General features: G+C 44.3%; 1 pseudogene; it reads left to right on the forward strand.

The window, feature by feature from the left end:
- Window positions 1-758: 758 nt before the first annotated feature.
- Window positions 759-15,106, forward strand: LOC123083812 (tubby-like protein 4; annotated as a pseudogene).
- The last annotated feature ends 5,577 nt before the right edge of the window (window positions 15,107-20,683 follow it).

Genomic DNA, 20,683 nt, shown 5'->3' on the forward strand with positions numbered 1-20,683 from the left:
TCCTCTGTGCTGTCGCTAAAGGTTCTAATGGCCCCTTCAATCGTCAATAATGACACCGTCCAAGGAGAAACTTTTCTCCTCGGACAGATCTTCGTGTTCGGCGGCTTCGCATTGCGGGCCAATTCGCTTGGCCATCTGGAGCAGATCGAAAGCTACGCCCTTGGCCATCAAGTCAGATTTGGGAGCTTGAACTACGTTGCGGACATCTGTGGAGACTTGATATTCGCCGGATTCGAGACCGCGGTAGCCGCTCTCGGTCATCCCGATGATCATGACCTAAATCTGTCATCAGACCGCTTCCAGGAGATCGCTCCTATAACCATTCTGGCCTTAGAACTGGAGCAGAATGCGTCGTCCGAGGACGGGACTGACTGGGAGTGATCCCCGAACCATTTCATTAAAGGCCATGGTTTCCCACAATGCTAATGCTACTAGAAAGGAGCTAGAGGCCATGAAGCCTCTTGGCTTCTCCAATTAGCATGTTTGGCCAGTCCTGAAGCGCTTCCTCAAGCTCTTCAACAATAACTGGGCTCCCATCGAGGACGAGTGCTACCGCATCCTTATTGACACCATATTGGGTGGCAAAAGTAATGAACCAATACCTACCACTACACGTCATGTAAGAAATGCTACTTCCGTTTATTTGGTAGCCTTCCTTAATTATCACTTGATGCTCAGCCTTTCCAATTGCACTTTTCACATCAGGTGACGTGCGAAAAAGAGTCCAAGGCTCACAACCCAACACGTGGTCAGACCAGATGACCAACACCTCTCCTGCTCAGTATGACAAGGATGTCAGTGATAATGAAAACCTCCCTCACAGCAGAGCGGCGGAGTGCATACTTGCCATCTACATTTCGGAGCCCCATCAGTTCAGTGTGATCTCTCCCGGTAAGTTCGTGTATTGCTATCTCCAGTGTTCAGAAAGTGTAGAATGGATGATTTATCTCACCTATGCAGCTCACAAATCATATGCTTTGTACAAAAAAAGAAACAAAACACTATGTGTAGGATTTCATGATGTAATTTATCATCAGTTCGTAAAGTAAGCACAAATACAGTTTCATGTGTGTTACAGAAAAAACAATTTGGTTTGTATATTATATAGTAGTTCACTACGCATGTGTTGAGGTACAAATCTTGATCTGTTGGAGGTTCAATGCGTCACTCCTGGAAGGGACATTCTCTCATTAGTATAATGCAATTTGTTATTAAAAATAATAGTGATTCAGTATGTATTATACGAGAAATTCATAAAAAAAGAAGCAAAAAGCAGTGATTCAATATGTATTATACGCCCATTTTTTTAATTCAGCACAAGGCTTCCAAACCATGGTTCAGTTTCAGCACAAAATCTCGGTTCAACAAAACCCATGCCGGCTTGGATATATTTTTGTAATCCAACAGATGTGAATGCTAGTCTTCTTACCGACTTACCAATTAATAAGTTATTGGACTGACCAAAACTTTCTGTAGTACTAGTTGACATCTACTATTCATGATCAAATTTGAGCTATAAGTTCCATTTTTCTTCCTTCCCGGTTTGATACATATTTAGGAATTACCTTTGTTAACTTTGGCATCCCCCGACGCCTCGCGCCCCCGAAGAGGCCACACGCTGGATCTAGTAGGGCAACACTGTTGACACCGACGCCGTAGTCCTCCGGTGTCACCCTTCCCGTCCCTGTCCAAATATAGGACTGACACCAGTCCATCTCTTCCTCGCTTCTCCGTCCAAGCTCCTCGTGCCATGCTTGATGGTCATTTCATCATTATAAAACATAATTTTCTTTCGGTTCTGAACATGGACAGTTCTAGGAACATTGTTGTGCAAACCAAAAGTGTGCGATGGATGTTCTCTTCCCAATTTTTGTGTTTTGGAGTAAATCAACATAGATTGTGGACAAAGTAGGCTCTAAATTTTTGCACTGGATTTAGAGATATGAACAATGATTGATTTTGATCAGTACTTGGTTGTGTGATATTTTTGAAACTAGGACGACCTCGTCCTTCGTCTGCTTCTCATTTCCAGCCACATCCAGGACGACCTAGATTTGCTGCCACTAGCTGTTGGTGCACCTCATGTTAGCTCCTAGCTGTTACCTAGTGTGCTTGATGCTACCGCTACAAAGAAGGTAATAAAAGAATATTCGCTGCTTCTATTGTCTTGCAAGTTAAGGAAGGGTCTGATGTTGTGCGGGCATGCATGGTGTGTGCTCTGTGTGTGTTATTTGTGCGAGATGTGAGCTCTGTGATGCTCTAAATAGGAGAATTTGTGTTTATTGAGATACCATAGATGGGTGCCATTAGTCTCCCATTTTTATTTGGGCTTATCAAAGTACACCAGGGAGAGCTATTATGTACGGAAGTTCATGTATTGATGCCCCCCGGAGTCCATGTAGCTCTCCTGTCGTGCTGCCCTCATCGGCCTCGGCTATGGACGTCAGTCCAATCCCGTCGCCCCAGGCCGTTCACTGTCGCAGTGACCAGGGCGTTCATAGAAAATGTTGATTATATTGATAATTAAAACTAGTCTTTGCTCACTTTTGAATTGAAAAAGAAAAGGAGTCTCTGTAATAATAAGTTCATAGAAAAAACATAAACAAAATAAACAAAAAACATGAAACACAAAAAATCCATGAAATATACCGGGAAAACATAGTAAGTTCTAAGTAAATAAATATAGAAGTTCATATTTTGAAACGAATGAAGTATTTGGGAACTAAAATGAAGTATTTCAAAGTACAGAACTCCTGTTTAGGTTTCTTTGTGTACTTCTAATGTTACTATGCATGATCTTGTCGTTATTTTTACATGTTTTACATGATTATGGTTATTTCGACCTTGACAAATTTCATTTCATCTTGTATCCTTTTTTTCCGCTCATCTTATAGGTCAAAGGAGCTCCCTTCAGTTCAATGGATTCAAGAAAATAATCGCTGCCACTACATCCTGAGTTCAAGGGATTCCTTAGGGGCCTTCTACACCGTCTTGCTAATGTTGCCATTGCTGGACGCCACAACCATGCTCGTCGTTCTTATGCTGCCATTCACATACTGCTCCCTGCTTCACTCCACTGAGATCCATAGGAATAAGTTATATTCAGTTCGCCACTTTTACAATTGATGCTCCTATGTTAACAAAAACAATAGTTCAAGCTCCTAAAAAAGCAATTATATGTATGCTGCATCACTTTGGGGAACTACAGCAAACAAAATGAGGAGAGCTTGGTAGTACTTGATTTTTTATAGTACTACTTGAACCCTTTCTGTTGAATATATTGGATCCTATTTATTGCAACCTCGTAGATTGTTGGATGCATGTGGTCCTTCTCCTGTGCATATTCAGTTTTAATAAATGGTGAACTGAATGGAAAAAATCATGCCATCTATCTTGAAAGTTCAGCAAAAAAGGAGAGCTCATTTACGGGTAAAAATTCATGTACATCTATAGGGAAAGTTCAACTAAAAATAGAGTTCATTTACAGGTAATAAAAAATTGATGTACATATAATTGTATCTGTGTGCAAGAAAGGACAATGGGTTTGAATTCACACAAATAAACCAATTGATGAACCTCACAAGTTCGGATATGATGACACATTCAGTGATCAACCCCTAAACATTTCTGACAGTGAAAAATACCTCAGTACAAACACAAACATATATCAGTACGAGTACTCTGTTTTTTAGACAGGAAAAAACAACACAATGGGTTTCACCTTATTCAAAATTACTCTAAAACGGTTGCGAAGTAGAGAAAATGTTCAACATGAGTAAGTTTCGCATTTTCGATAGCTATCCAACGGTATATTATTTGCCTCATTTCGACAAACTTAAAAAAATCGTGTTCGAAATCAAATTTATCCATATTCAAATTCGTATTAAAACCATAAGGAATTAGAAAAAAACTTTCTATACGAAACAGTTGCGCATTTTCCATAGCTTTCCAATGATCTATCAGTTGCGTCAATCCGACAAACTGTTTGCAAAAAACACAAAAATACATTTTTTCCAAATTACTTTGAAATCGTATAGAATTTGAAAAAACATTAGATATATGGAAGAAGCGGATTTTCACCACTTTACAACGCCATCTTATTTGCTCAATTTCGACAAACCGTTTGAAAATTAAGTCCAAAATACGATTCGCGTTTTTGGTTTGGAAAAAAATGTTTTTTCAAAACTGCTCTTACACCATAATATTTTTGCAAAAATAAATTATATGATTGTAATGTAGATGTCAAGAGCTTTCCAACAATATATTACATGCCCCGCTTCGACAAAAAAAACTGCAAAAAATTGAACTAAAGAAGACGATTTTCAAAGGAAAATAAAAGTATCACTTCAACCGCTCGAATTCATCAGTTCAACCGCTCGAATTCATCAGTTCAAATGCTCAAATTCATCAGTTCAAGTAGGGTAACGGAATAATATTCTGTTACACGAAATAGAATAGCCCAGATGTATATATAGGACCGTACTATTCTAATCCCAGGATTAGAATAACTATTTGGATCACGGAGCCATATATAGGAACAGCGGAGGTGTTCCCGAACTCACAAAAAAAAGAAACACCACCCGAACCCCACGTTCCCCACCTCTCCCTCGCTCTCTCCCTGATCCCCGCCGCTGCCATCCCTGCTGCCGCGCGCCTCCTCCCTCACAGCTCCTCCCCCACGGCCGGCGGGCCTCCTCCCCACGGCCGGCGTGCCTCCCTCCTCCACCCTCGGCCGACGTGGCTCCTCTCAAGCAGTCGGGCCAAAGGCGAGGGAGTTGCTGCCGCCGCCGCCGTCGCCGGTGTCGTCGTCCTACGAGGCATGGGGCCTCTCCGACAACGAGGCGGCGCCGACCGCGTCTTGGGCCACCCTGCCCAACAGGGCGCTGCTGTACCGCCCGCAGCCGCTCAATGTCGGGAGGTGCACCAGCGTCATCATCAGGGAGAAGGCCACCGGGGCCAGAGGCGACGCGCTCTACTCGCTCTACACCAACATGAGCTAATCACCGTCCCCCCTTCGCTTTCTAGGCTTCAAATTTTCCAAATCCGGGGGAGAGTAGTGTTATTAGTTGCTGAAATTGGTGTCATAAGGATTCGTGCATGCCCGTCTCTCTGTTGTGCGATTGTAGGAGGGGCCCGACACCGGAGGAGGAGAGGGAGGTCGGAGTCCATCGTGGCGCAAAACCAGGACGGCGTCTTCTGTAGCTTCGACAAGAACTTCCTCAGAACTATGGGTGCCAATCTTGTTGGATGCAAGTACCCGATTTGGGGCCAGGTACATGACGTTCCCCTTCATGATTCTCGATGTCGCTCGCCTGGATTCCAGACTGATTTACCATGGTAGACATGAACCAATGATGGGTGTTAATGGTCGCTAAGGGAGACCTGGACTAAGGGGTCCTCGGGCGTCCGGCCTGTTGGCCATGGGCCGGACTTATGGGCTATGAAGATACGAAGACTGAAGACTGCACCCGTGTCCGGATAGGACTCTCATTGGCGTGGAAGGCAAGCTTGGCGACTGGATATGTGGATTCCTTTCTTTGTAACCGACCTTATGTAACCCTAGATCCTCCCGATGTCTATATAAACAGGAGGACTTAGTCCGGATAGGGGACTCATTATCATAGTTATACAAGCTAGGCCACTAGGGTTTAGCCATTACGATCTCAAGGTAGATCAAATCTTGCAATATTCATATTCATCAATATCAATCAAGCAGGACGTAGGGTATTACCTCCATAGAGAGGGCCCGAACCTAGGTAAAACACTGTGTCCCTTCTCTCCTGTTACTATCGACCTCAGACGCACAGTTCGGGACCCCCTACCCGAGATCCACCGATTTTGACACCGACATTGGTGCTTTCATTGAGAGTTCCTCTGTGCTGTCGCTAAATGTTCTAATGGCCCCTTCAATCGTCAATAATGACGCCGTCCAAGGAGAAACTTTTCTCCTTGGACAGATCTTCGTGTTCGGCGGCTTCGCATTGCGGGCCAATTCGCTTGGCCATCTGGAGCAGATTGAAAGCTACGCCCTTTGCCATCAAGTCAGATTTGGGAGCTTGAACTACGTTGCGGACATCTGTGCAGACTTGATCTTCGCCGGATTCGAGACCGCGGTAGCCGCTCTCGATCATCCCGATGATCATGACCTAAATCTGTCATCAGACCGCTTCTAGGAGATCGCTCCTATAACCGTTCTGGCCTTAGAACTGGAGCAGAATGCGCCGTCCGAGGACGGGAGGATCAAACCCACCACGGAGGCCACAGATCCCACGGTGTTGGAGCCGCACATAGACTTAACCTCTCATGACGTCTTTGTCACCGGGACTCCGGACTCGTCCCCGAACGTAAATTCCGAACCACGTGAGCCCGCGGACGCCGATCTTGATCGTTTATCGATCCTCAAATTCAGCACCGCAGACATCTTCCAGCACTCGCCCTTGGGCGATGTGCTAAATTCCTGAAAGAACCTGTCCTTGGTGAAGGACTCACAGCCGAACTATATCTGACTTGAACCAGGGGCTGGCGGCGGAGAATTTTGCTTCCCACCCACCTCCCACTTCATAGCCACGGTTGATGATTTGACGGATACACTTGATTACGACTCCGATAACATTGACGGTATGGACGACGATGCCGAAGACAACAGAGACCCCGTTGATACAGCTAATGACCAAGATGAACGGGAAGACGGGCAGGTTAGCCCTGGTAAACAGGCCACGTATGAAAGACTCGGAGGATGACAATTACCTTCTGCTCTCTGAGGATGAGGTGAGCCTCGGTACCGAGGATTTCATCGTGCCTGAGGAACCTCTTGAGCAGGAGCGCTTCAAGCGCCAACTAATAGCCACTGCAAGGAGCCTGAAAAAGAAGCAGCAGCAACTTCAAGCTGACCAAGATCTGCTCAATGATAGATGGACCAAAGTCCTAGCCGCCGAAGAATACGGCCTTAGTGGCCTAGCCAAAAGCTACCCGAAGAGTAGATTGCTACCCTAGGGCGACGATAAGGCGCTCGAGCCCGTGCCATTATTGCACAAGGCGTCAGGTCGACCAACACGTGGTCTATGCAAAGCGACAACTCAAGCCAAACACCACACCACCCACCTCGCCGTAAAGGCAAGAACAAAGCAGCTCGAGGTTGTGCATACGACCGTCAACAAGACTTGGGTAGTAGAGCAGGACACTCAAGAGCGACCTACAGATCGCGAGGACATACCTCGACACGTGACGACGGCCACCTATTCGGACATGACAAACCTAGCCACGCCCGGGCCGAAAACCGCAAACAGACTCCATCGGAGGTATGTCGTAGTGTGGCCCAGTATAGAGGCGCCACACACGCTCTTTGCTTCACAGACGATGTAATGGAGCATCAATTCCCAGACGGGTTCAAACCCATGAATATTGAATCATACGATGGAACAACGGATCCCACGGTATGGATCAAGGACTTCCTCCTCCATATCCACATGGCACGTGGGGACGACCTTCATGCCATGAAATACCTACAACTAAATCTCAAAGGACCAGCTCGGTACTAGTTAAACAGTCTGCCGGAAAATTCTATTGGCAGCTGGGAAGATTTGGAGGACGCCTTTTGCGACACCTTCCAAGGAACATATGTCCAGACACCAGATGCCGATGGCTTAAGTCACATTGTCCAGTAACCCAGAGAGTCAGCCAGGCAGCTCTGGACTAGGTTCTTAGTTAAAAAGAATCAATCGTCGATTGTCTGGACGCGAAAGCCCTTGCCGCCTATAAACACAGCGTCCAGGATGAATGGCTTGCACCCCACCTCGGTCAAGAAGGACCCAGATCCATGACAACCCTTACCGCTCTAATGACCCGCTTTTGTGCATGAGAAGACAACTGGCTTGCTCGTAGAAGCAATAGCGCCAGCGACTCGGGCACTTCCAAAATCCGAGATGGCAATGGCAAGCCACGACGAAGCAAACACAACAGTCACAATGATAATGAAAGATCACGCGACACAGCGGTCAACGCCGGATTCAGCAATCCCAAGCCTGGTCAATGGAAAAAGCCATTCAAGGCAAACAGAGACGGACAATCCAACCTAGACAGGATACTGGACCGACCCTGCCAGATTCACGGCCACCCCAATAAACCAGCTAATCATACCAACAAAAATTGTTGGGTCTCCAAGTAGGCTGGCAAGCTCAACGCCGAACACAAGGGAAGGGGGCCGCCAGGCAATAGGGATGACGGAGTGGTTCACAAGCCAAATGCCGGGGGCCAGAAGCAATTTGTCCCGAAAGATCGATCAAATCCGGAGCAGAAATAGTAGTTCGGCTTCCGTTGCCCATCTCATATACCCGTTAAAACTATATCGCGCATACATAACTACCCACTTAAGATACCATGGGCATTGGCGGAAGCATAATACAGACAAGTCTGCAAGCACTCTGGTAACATTTTTATCTACTTTCCTTTTTCTTTCTTCATTACCTCTTAAAAACAGGTGGTGCAAAGGAGAAACATCTAAGGCCGACTTTATTGGAGTTCGGATCCGTACACTCACCTACGGGGATACTTCCATCAAGGATTTCCCCTCGCCGAGGACAGGCGGCGCAGATGTGCGACAGGAGGTCCAAAATAACTTTTTGTAGACCATACTCTTTTTTGAGCCTGTAACATGCCTTTTTCCTCTGCCTTTGACCCAGGGTATATCAAATAGCCGGGGTCGTGGCCTTTATATATATCAAGTAATTTTTGGCATATCGCTCAGGTCCCAGTTCACATTACCCGAATTAATCATCCACGTATTTCCGCAAATGCATATGCCTCCTATGGTTGTTTCACAAGATATACCCCGGCTTAAACTTGCCAGGGGCTCGGTACGGGAACAATTGAGTTGCCAACAAAGTCCGAACAGCTTTTACAGCATACTTCGGCATCGCGAGTTTGGCCTTATATGCATCAGCTCCGAATCATGTCTCAGGTCAATAGTTGGGTTCCGAGGCTCCTGTGCTTGCTATCCTACGTTCCGCTCTATCGGCTAGGGTAGTAAAGGGAGAACTACTGCGATTATGCTTCCGGTTCACCTGTCTTAGCACCTCAGTAGAGAAAGCCAAAAACTGAGTGTCATGATGCGGCGAGAGCTGCTCAACCACTCATTGACTTATCGAAATCTCTAGAAATTCCTCTGTGTCACACGAAGGACCTCTTTTCGGTCAAATATGTACACACATCGTATGAATAAGCCGCATACATACCAGGGGCTATGTCGTAGACCCACCATAAAACTCCTATGGCTAAGTGAAAGTGTTAACGCCCTATAGTCTGGTTGCCTGGTTCGCCGCACTGACACCTCCTTCACGGACCAAGATGTTGGGTCAAGAGTGATCAAATGATTTTCCAAACACCCGCGTACTTCCTACGAGGGGGCTGAAGCCGACGACTGGAAAACTTCCAGGTTATATTAAAACAACCGCACAGGAGGAACACAAACTTTCGAGCAATATATATAAAAATAGATTAACTATAAATTTTCTTGTACAATTCTCATACACCTCACTCAAACATTATGTCTTTCGAGCATTGACCCTCTATCAAGCGGGCGGCCACTAGGACGTCTTCAAAATAATGATCAGGTTCGCGGTGGTCCTTGCCCTTGGGTGGACTCTTCACCGCAACATCGATGGCCTTCATCATCCCCTAAAATGTCTTGACTCGGGCAAAGGCCATCCGTGCACCCTCGATGCACACCAACCTCTTCACAGCGTCGATACGTGGCACCGCGTCAACAAGCCGTTGCACCAAGCCGAAGTAACTATTTGGAACAGGCTCCGTTGGCCATAAACGGGTTATGATGTTCTTCATGGCAGCGCCGGATATCCTATGAAGCTCGGCCCACTGGGACATCATCTCATTTAGCAACAGGGGGCGCTTCAACGCACTAAATTGTGACCACAAAAGCTTCTCTGTTGCATACCCCCTCTCGCGCCTGGTAAAACTGCGCCGCATTGGAAGAACTCTTCGGGAAGTCTAAAAACTCGCCCGAAGAACTCCACAATTGGTTAAGCCGAGCATAGTTCGGATCGCCGAACTTAGTCTGTACCAAAAATGGCTCACTAGCCGCAATCTCCCTAGCTTGCCGAATCTCCTCACGGGCGGCTCTGGATTCAGACCGCGCTTCTCTCGCCTCTCGTAAGGCCCTGTCAACTTCAGCCGTTTTGGCTTCATTCTCCTTCTCAAGGAGTTCACAGCGGCTAGCAGCATTTTTTAGTTCGAGTGCCATCATGGATATCTTCTCCTCGTCTTGACGCCGAGCAGCTCATTCGGCTTTTAGCTCAGCCGATGCCTTTTCGGCAGCCGCATTACTACACCGCGCCTACTCCTTGGCCTGGACCAGCTCCGCCCGAAGAATTTCAATGGCGGCAGCACCATCTGCAGTCATGCATATTACAGTATATGACTTTTAGCATCATGCTTATATCACAACAATGTATGTGAAGGGACTGCGCTGAATACATACCTTGCAATTCGTCAAGACGCATATTGATTAACACAATGTCATCCCTGGCCACATCAAGCTTCGGTTGCAGCTCGGCAACATCCATAGTCTGGGAAGTAGTAAGGGGGGAAGTAGCCTGTGTTCAAGTTAATCAGATTAGTCCTTTGAATATTTCTTCTTGATCCTCCGTTCGCCTCCCATGGGAAGCCAACCCGAGTCTCAGGGGCTACTATCTATACACAGGTGTATTTTTTGAATAAAACACGATTGCACATATTACAGTACAAACCTAGAAGCCTCTTAGTAGGCTCGCAAAGGCCTCATTCAATCCGCTCTTCGCGGACGGGACCTTTTCAACCACTGTGCCCATTACGGTACGATGTTCCTCCGAGACGGACGCCTGCCGCAGCATGTTCGTCAAGATATCCGGCGCCTCTGGGTCTCTAGAGGCTGCCGTAAGAGTACGACCACCCTTTGAAGGGATCCGTTTATTCGTATCCGGCTGTATACCGGATTGCTCGGGGCCCCCATTGTTGTTCCCCAGACCCTGGGCTACCGAAGTATCACCTTCGGGCAATGTCTTCATCATCCCTTGCACCACTTGTTGGTCGGGGAAGACCCTCTTCGACGACACCTCTAAGTCGTCCACCCTATTGGACGGAGAGGCCGATGGGGGCGTATCGCTTTCCATCATCTCTGGGAGAAGGTCCCCTGAGGAAGAGGATTATTGAGGAAGACTGTGTGCTGAGCTGCAAAATCAAAAATATATATTCCAGGCATTATAAGAAAGGAATGGAACATGTTTAAAACAGCCTTGATTCACTTACGATTTGGCCTGAGGCTTGTCCTCATCATGAGACTGCACTTCGACGTCCTCCAAGCCCGAGCGAGCCACCTGAGGCATCTTGCCTCGCTTAGGAGCCTGCTTCTCCCGATCTTCAGAGGAGGCCCTTCTCTTCCTAGGAGGAAAGGAGACAGTGGCCCCCCCTTCACTTTTGTCTTCGGATGAGGGGACTTTGATTCCTCCAGACACAATGTCCGATGCACCCTTGGAATAGGGGCCATCTTTGGTCCTCTCACTCTCCGCCTCCCCCTCCTTCACAGGCATCTAGTATGGTGCTAGGGCCAGCATCCTTGTTAGAACAGGATTCGCTGGGCCCTCGGGCAGAGGGCCGAACACATAATTAGCTCCACCATCTTTGTCCAGCCCTGTAGGAAGATAACTTGCTCAGTACCATATTCGGTATGCATAATTACAAAGTGTTCGGGAGCCAAGTGCTTACCGGGGTATCCGGACGGTTGCAGTTAAGGCCAGCATCTTCGGTGGTGTCTAGCCAATTTTTCCGCTTCCCGAAAAATAACTTCCACATCCCTTTGTGTGTGGTGCCGAAGAAGTGTTGCAGGGTTTGTGGTCCTTCTAGATTAAACTCCCACATGAGGCAGACCTGCGCTGGCACGACAGGATTCGGCGAACTAACATCACTTGGATCACGTTGACAAGATTGATGTCTCTCTCGAGGAGGGTTCAGATGCGGCTTTGTAAAGTATGCACTTCATTAACTGATCCCTGGTCCAGCCCCTTGTTGTCCCATGATGCAAGCTGTAACGGTGGGCTAGGACGGAATGTGAGGGCGGCTACCCACTTGGTGCTGCAGGGCTCGTTAATGTAAAACCACTCCCGCTGCCAGTGATTGGAAGCTTCGGTAAAAGAACCTTTTGGCCAAGGAGTGCTGGTGAGTTGGCTAATTGTAGCATCGCCGCACTCCACCTGTTCCCCATCGACTACCTTCGGCTTCACACTGAAGGTCTTGAGCCATAAGCCGAAGTATGGGGGGATTCGGAGGAAGCCCTCGCATGTAATGATAAACATCGAGACGTGGAGGATAGAGTCCGGGGCTAGGTCATGGAAATCTAGTCCGTAATAAAACATTAGCCCCCGGACGAAGGGGTGAAGAGCAAACCCTAGCCCACGGAGGAAGTGGGAGATGAACACGACCCTCTCCCCAGATCTGGGGGTCGGAATAACCTGTCCTTGAGCAGGAAGCCTGTGGTGGACCTCCGCGGTCAAATATCTGGCTGCCCAAAGCTTTGCGATATCCTCCTCCGTAATGGTGGAAGCCACCCATCGGCCTTGGGAGCTAGGTCCGCACATAATGGGAGGCTTGAAACGATGAAGTCGAACCTTGGGTGCTAGAACTTGAGGTCGGGAAGGCTGAGGAGAGGTTTGGCATAAAAAAGGCCCTTGGTTCCTTTATAAAGGCAGCGGGTCTTGGACGCCTCCTCTAAGCCTAAGAACCTGCCTATTCCTAAGGAATCTTTCCCGCAGGACGGTTGGGTTACCCACGCTCATATTGATGAAAATCCCGTAATTAGGGGACACGATCTCTGCTTAGACAAGACGTGTCAATGATAACCACGCGCCAAAACATGGAATGGCGGGACGGGAAACGGTTCGAAATAATGATCAAGAAGCGTGATGTCATATTACTAAAGTTATCAGCAGATTGGATTCGTAGAATACTATACTCTCTACGGCTGGATGTTATAGGTCCAGACATGATCAATCATCCAAAGACTATTTTGGAGTTCAGAAGGAGGAACCTACCTTGCAATGTCAAAGATAGCACTACGCCCCGGACACCTTGTCATTGAAGCCAGGTTCAGGGGCTACTGAGGGAGTCCTAGACTAAGGGGTCCTCGGGCGTCCGTGCTGTTAGTCATGGGCTGGACTGATGGGCTATGAAGATACGAAGACCGAAGACTGCACCCGTGTCTGGATAGGACTCTCCTTGGCGTGGAAGGCAAGCTTGGTGACTGGATATGTAGATTCCTTTATTTGTAACCGACTTATGTAACCCTAGATCCTCGAGGTGTCTATATAAACCGAAGGACTTAGTCTGGATAGGGGACTCATTATCATAGCCATACAAGCTAGGCCTCTAGGGTTTAGCGATTACGATCTCGAGGTAGATCAACTCTTGTAATACTCATATTCATCAATATCAATCAAGCAAGACGTAGGGTATTAGCTCCATAGAGAGGGCCTAAACCTGGGTAAAACACCGTGTCCCTTGTCTCCTGTTACCATCGACCTTAGACGAACAGTTCAGTACCCCCTACCCGAGATCCACCGGTTTTGACACCGACAGTCACCGACGTAGGGGAACCGGGTCGATGAGCTTAAGAGCCGGTTCAAGCGGCTTCTTGGCGTTATCGCGTAAGATTCAATCTCCGTGCGTGACATGTCCATGAATTGTATGGATTTCTTTAACTATTTTTGATTTGTGCAGGTTTGCCCCTAGTATAACCACGCTTACGGGGAGTTTCAAAAGCATGAGGGCATGGATCCCCAAGTACCAGTCCATGCAAGTGAGGACCAACAGTTCTGCTCTGGTAAATCCATTTTCAAACATTGGGAGATTCATTAGTGAACTTGAATGGATTCGTTTAAACCAAGGAGGCATATTATCTTTAGCTGTGGAATTTTGCTGCAGATTGAACACGTCAGTGGGCTTTCAAAAAGGATTGGTAGGAGAAGAGGAGCAGAGCTGACTCTGCTCAAGATCACCTTTCTACAACAATGTAAGTAGCTTCCCTTAAGAAACTTATTGAGCCTTCGGATCGACGTGTCGGGAATTGGGAGCTAATCTGTGAGATGTATTTGTTTCATCAGTACCTAAAGGCAGTGTGTTTCTTTCCTGCATTTGCAACAGATGACGAAGCGCTACGAACTAGATTTCAGAGAGAGGGTTGGGAGGATGGGATACAAGGTGCAGACATCAGTGAAGAACTTCCAGATGACTTTGGAGGTAAAAATTGTGCCTGAACTAGATCCGGCCGCTGCGGCCAGTGCCCCGACCAGATCCTGATGCCCAGCACCCTCCCACATTCCATGGCTTGCGCGCCTCCAACAATGGCCACCGCCTTCCCCACCCACGAGAGCCACCAACCCCCCACCGGCCGCGACGGCCATGGAGGATACTATCCTGCGGCCTTCTAGAGGCTGCCGTGTGATCCAGCTGCAGTTCAGAGCCGCCAACAGCTGTAAGCCACACTCATACCCAACAGCACTGCTGGCGCAAAGGTCTTCCTACTTGTACCGGTGCTTGGGGGCGCGTCGGAGCACTGCTGCCCACCTTGGCAGCTGCATAATTGATTCCCCTAGTTTTAACAAGTACATGCTGTGTTTGTGTGACCGATCTCTACCTGTTTCACATCGAGCAGGTATTTTGTCTTGCAGATACCGGTGAGGCCAAAAGTGCCATTGGGGATCAAAGGAGGAAGCACCAAAAAAGTAGCCACGCGATCCAGTACAACAAGCTGCAGGCAGTGCAACATTTTCGTGCACTTCAGTTCAGCTTCTACTCGCGTGCCACGCTGCCACTACCCTGGTGGCGCAACACGCCTCTCCCTATTAATTACTGCGTGCGAGAGCAATGCAGGTGTTGCCCCTGCACACACAGCCTCAACAGGTGTTGTATATTTTAGTAACAGTTTCATGATGTTGTAGATAGGTGGTATTTGTGCCTGTGGGTGTTTGTGATTATTCCTAAATGGGGATAGCTCATTTCATATTTCAGTTGCTTAACATCTTGTGTAGTGTGTGCTAATGCACGCGACACAACTGCTGCCTAGCAGCACAGGCATGCCACCAATCATCCTAGTAGTATCCTTTTTTGGTCATATGTGTGTGCTACTACATGTTCAGTTGTCAGTTGTGAATTAGATACATGAGATTTGACATTTCCTGTTTCCAAAATATTAATGAATATTTCTACATGTGTATATTGAACTTAAGAATTTGCATCCGATTTTTATAGACCAAAATAACGTAGTTTAAAAAGGGAATAAATAAAATAAGAAATCACGTGAAGTTCACTAGGAATACATTGGAAATAGGGAGAACAAAAACATTGACGTTATTTTTTTCAAAAGTATTTTTTTTAGAAAACCATCAAGTTAAAAGAAACAAACGTTTGAAAATCTAGGATCCCTGAATAAAGAAGTTCAAAGAAAAAACTAACAAACATAAAACTCAGGTAGAGCAATTAGATGTCATATAAAAATAAAAAATTCACATTTCTAAAATAAACTAGGATTTTCCCGGCTTCTAAAAAACCCTAGAAGTTCAAATTTAAATGATTAAGGGTTCAATGTTTATTAAATAACTAATATTTTCCTAATTGCTAATGAATAAATAAGTAAGTTAAAAAACAGAGCATTTCATAACTTGTAAAACAAATGATTTTCTCTGTTTTTTTCAAATCTAGAAGTTCAAATTTTACAAGACAAAAGTTCAGTGCTGATTACAAACCAATAAGGTCAAATTGACAAAACAAAACAGTTCAGAAAATACGGGTTTCCCTATTTCTAAAAAATCTAGAAGTTTAAATATAAATAATACAACAGTTCGATGTTTATTACAAAATCAATAAGTTTAGATAAAATATTGTTCATAAAGGTTTATAAAAAAGAGAAGTTCAACTGAAAATAACGAAGCAGTTCGATGTTTATTTCGAAACTAGGATTTCCCTATTACTCAAAGAATAAACCAAGAAGTTCAAAATTAAAAAAGGGCAGTTCAAAAAACATTGAAAAACGGATTCCCCTATTTCTAATAAAAGCAAGAGGTTCAAATTTAACGATGAAGAATTTCGATGTTTATTACAAAACCAAGAAGTTCCAATTAATAAATATTAGTTCCAAAAAATTATATAAATCAGATTTTGCATGTTTATATACTAAGAAATAGAAAAAGGCTCACTTAGAAAATGTTAACTCTCAAATTTCAAATTTAATAAATTGGATAGTTCGACAAAAAATAGAAAACAAAAAAGAGACATACATATCTTTGTACAGAAAAATCCCATGGAATTTTCCTTTTGTTTTTGGAAAATGGATGTTTCTCTTTCCTTAAAAACACCAAGATGTTCAAATGTAAATAACAAGCAGTATGATATTTATTAAGGAATAGGATTTTCCCCGTTACTAAAGAATAAAATTAAGTAGCCCAAATTAAAAAAATAGAGAAGTTACAAATTTTGTAGAGAAAATCGATTTTCACCATTTCTAGAAAAAACCTAGAGGTTCAAGTTTAAATAGGGGAGAAGCTGAGTGTATAAATAGTGGCGTGTTTTCAATAGCTTTCCATCGGTATATCATTTGCTCAATTCTGGTAAGTGGTTGGGAAGTTACGGTATATCACTTGCTCCAGAAGTTCAACCTCTTCACGAAGTGCATTTTTGGAGACACTGTTTTTCTGATGAATGCCGAACGCATGATCTCAGAAGTCCAGATTGATAACTGCCAGAAGTTCACATACTACACGGTGTGCATTTTGTATTCAGAAAAGAATGAAAATGCAAGGCCTAAAGTTTTGTTGCTAGAAGTTCAAGTGCTCGGCCCGAGAAATTTCAAAACTTCTTCTGAGAGAGGTTGAATAAAAATACATGACAGAAGTTTAAGGTGAAAACAATGAGAAGTTCAACTACTACAAGGAATGCATTTTAGGTGAGAATAAAAGTATAGAAAAATAAAAGCTCAAAAGGTTTATTGAAAGAAGTTCAAGTGCTTTGTCCGGGGAAGTTCAAAATTTTTACGAGAGAGGTTCACCTTGTATTTCCATGTTCGATTTTTTTGTATAAAAATTGAATACAATTCTTTACTCAATATATAAAATGGTGAAGTTCAAATTGAAATAACAGAGAAGTTTGGAGTTTATTAAAACCTTGGATTTACATGTTAAAAAAATTAAAAACACAATGCCACTTTTTTCACTTTTAAAAACAACTCATAAACGAAAAAAATGGTTGCTAGAAGTTCAAGTGCTCGACGAGGAAAAGTTCAAAAAATTCTTATGAGAGAGGTTCACCGTGTATTTAGATGTCCAAAATACATAAAAAATATGTTGTTTTTTTATGTTTTAAAATATTTCTCTCAAACCAGAGAGAAGTTCAAAGTGATGACAACCGGAGGTTCACGTACTACATGGTGTGTATTTCATATAATAAAAAATACAATAAAGTGAGACAGAGTGAAGTTCAAACAGACATGCCCCAGAAGTTCAACTACTTCACGCACTGCAAAAAATAGCACATCAAAAAACAGCACGTCCAAAACAGAGTGAAGTTCAAACAAACATGCCCCAGAAGTTCAACTACTTCACGCAGTGCATTTCCATTAGCGATGAACATAGAAATCATGATCTCGCCATTTTCTAGTTTACTTCAAAACATCAGGAATATCATATGTGTAAGTTCAAGTCCTCGGTCGGAGAAAGTTAAAAAAATAATTGTGAGAGAGGTTTGTACAAAAGGAATATCATTTGTGTAACACTAACGAATGGATGAGAAAATTACAAACAAAAATACGTCATAGAAGTTCAACGTGAAAACAACAGGAAGTTCAACTATTATGCTGAATGAATTTCAGATAAAAAACTTTTAAAATCATCACGAGTATGAAAAAATGATCAACACGGGAAAGTTGCGTGTTTACAGCAGCTTTCCATCGGTATATCACTTGCTCAATTCCAGTGAGTGGATGGAGAGCTACGAGAAAAAAAAACGTGAAAAATAGAGTGAAGTTCAAGTAGACATGCTGAGAAGTTCAAGTTCTTCACGCGGTGCATTTTCGAAGAATCTGTTTCGCGATAAAGGCAGAACGCATGATCTAGCTGTTTTTGAAATTACTTGAAAAGGCTAGGAATCAGAGAAAACCATCAACATGATGAAGTTTTGCGTGTTTCGTAGCTTTTGAACGGTATATTATTTGCCCCATTTCGATGAAGTCTGTAGAAATTACAGAAAAATGTGTTTTTAGACATTTTCAAAATTGACTAAAAATTGAGAGAAATAATATATACCAAAAAGTTTTGCATTTCCTCAAGCTTTCCAACGCCGTATCATTTGCTGCATTCAGACGTACGGATAAAAATTAGCTCGAAAATACAAACTCGGTGGAACTTGTACCATTTTCTAAATTTTTTAAACCATTCAAAATTAGAAAAAACTTTCAACATGAAAAAGTAGCGCATTTTCATAAGCTTTCCAATGCCATATCATTTGCCTCAATTGGATTAGCCGTTTATAAATTACATTGAAAATACGAACTTGGCTGTTCGGTTTGTGAAATTTAACGATTTTCCAAATTACTCTTTATCCATAGGGAATTAGAGAAATCTTTCAACATGTGGAGGAGCGGGTTTGCAGAAGTTTTCCAATGCCGTATTATTTGCCTCATTCCGATAAACGGTTTAGAAATGCGATCGAACATACGGTTCACGTATTTTGTATGAAGAAAAAAATGGTTTTCAAAACTGCTGTTAAAATGCTTACATTTTGCCAAAAATTTAACTTGGGTCATGATACTCATGTCCACAGCTTTCCAACGCGCAAGCCCCATTTGGACAATGTTGGCGGAGGTTCAACCTAGCACTGGGGGAAGTTCAACGTACCACTGCCTGAGCAGGTCAGGTTGTGATCATAATAGTATTCTCATCCCGTGATCAGAATAGTGTTTATATGCGGAGGTTCAACCTAGCACGAGATGAGAATACTATTTTGATCACAACCTGACCTACCCAGGCAGTAGTACGTTGCCACATCAAAGTTGTGCATTGCGTATTCAAACATCACACAAACACCTCTTTGGTCCACACGCAGGCGATGGTATGTAGTTCTATATTGGATGATCACTCGCGTGCAACGTACGCTTCGCTTCTGTGCTGGGCCCGTGAGTTCGTCGTCCATCACTTTGACCCAATGAGAGAGAGGTACGTTTGATGAACAAGGAGGATTAATTCTTTTAGGGCTGTGTTACTAGGTGTATAGTACGTGTCGAAGGGGGTGACCAACATATATAGTCCCGTGATCAGAATAGTGTTTATGTATGTATATATATGTATATATGTGTGTATATATATATGCTGGTCACCCCCTTCGACACGTACTATACAGCTAGTAACATAGCCCTAAAAGAATTAATCCTCGTTCATCAAACGTACCTCTCTGTCGCTGGGTCAAAGTGATGGACGACGAACTCACGGGCCCAACACAGAAGCGAAGCATATGTCGCACGCGATTGATCATCCTATATAGGACTACGTACCATCGCCTCCATGTGGACCAAAGAGGTGTTTGTGTGATGTTTGAATATGCAATGCAGAACTTTCATGTGGCACCACATATATAGGAAACCAAAAAGTTCCCACAGATAGCGCGAGGTTCATGATGCGTGGTATGTGCTATATGTATGTACTTCTACTATATAGCACAAACCAGAAAAGAATCATTCCTTGATGGTCACATTAACCTCTCTCTCGTTAAGTCAAAGTGATGGAGGACAACCACGCATGCCCACAGATGGAAGCGGCACACGCGACTGGGTCCCTATAGGGTAACCACTGCCTGCATGGTATTGCATGATGTTTGAATACCAATATAATGTACAACTTTGATGTGGCACCTTCCTCGAGAACCGGAAAGTCCCCACATGGAGCGAGGTTATGACACACACACACACACACATATATATATATAGTATTCATGTTACCCCCTCTTTGACATTTACATACTCCTACCGTGCATATACATAACACAAACCAAAAAATAACCATTCTCGTTGGTCAAATTAACCTCTCTCTCGTTGTGCGTTCAACTGGTCGACGACCTCGTGGGCTCACAGAGAGTGGCACACGCAAGTGATGTCATAGGACAAAACCACCGCGTGCATGTGCCCCTGTGTTATGTGATGTTTGAATACCCAATGCACAACTTTGACATGGCGCATGCTTCGCAAACCGGAAACACACTACACCACGATGCATGTAGCCCCCTCACTTCAAGCCGGTGGGAGGGTGTGTACGCACGTGCTCGAACTTTGATATGGAATCTCACCATGATCCACACCACACATCATTCAACCATTTTTATAAAGTGATTGATTTCCTAGGGATTTAATGTGCAAAAATCAAATTTGAGATACATGTGCACCAAAATGGATTGCAAAATCATATGTGTCCCTGGGTGCATGTTTCCCTGTGCAAGAGATTTCAAAACATTGAGAATATATGTTTTAAAATTCAGTAATCGAAAACTTAGTTGAAATTCATGAAACTTATCATGGTGTCATATAAGGACACCAGTAGACTGTGATATTGTATTTTTTGTCAAATTTGAGACTCATTTTGATATAATCTTCTCACAAACGGGA

The sequence above is a fragment of the Triticum aestivum genome, chromosome 4A (assembly GCF_018294505.1).
Source record: "Triticum aestivum cultivar Chinese Spring chromosome 4A, IWGSC CS RefSeq v2.1, whole genome shotgun sequence".
Taxonomy (NCBI): Eukaryota; Viridiplantae; Streptophyta; class Magnoliopsida; order Poales; family Poaceae; genus Triticum; species Triticum aestivum.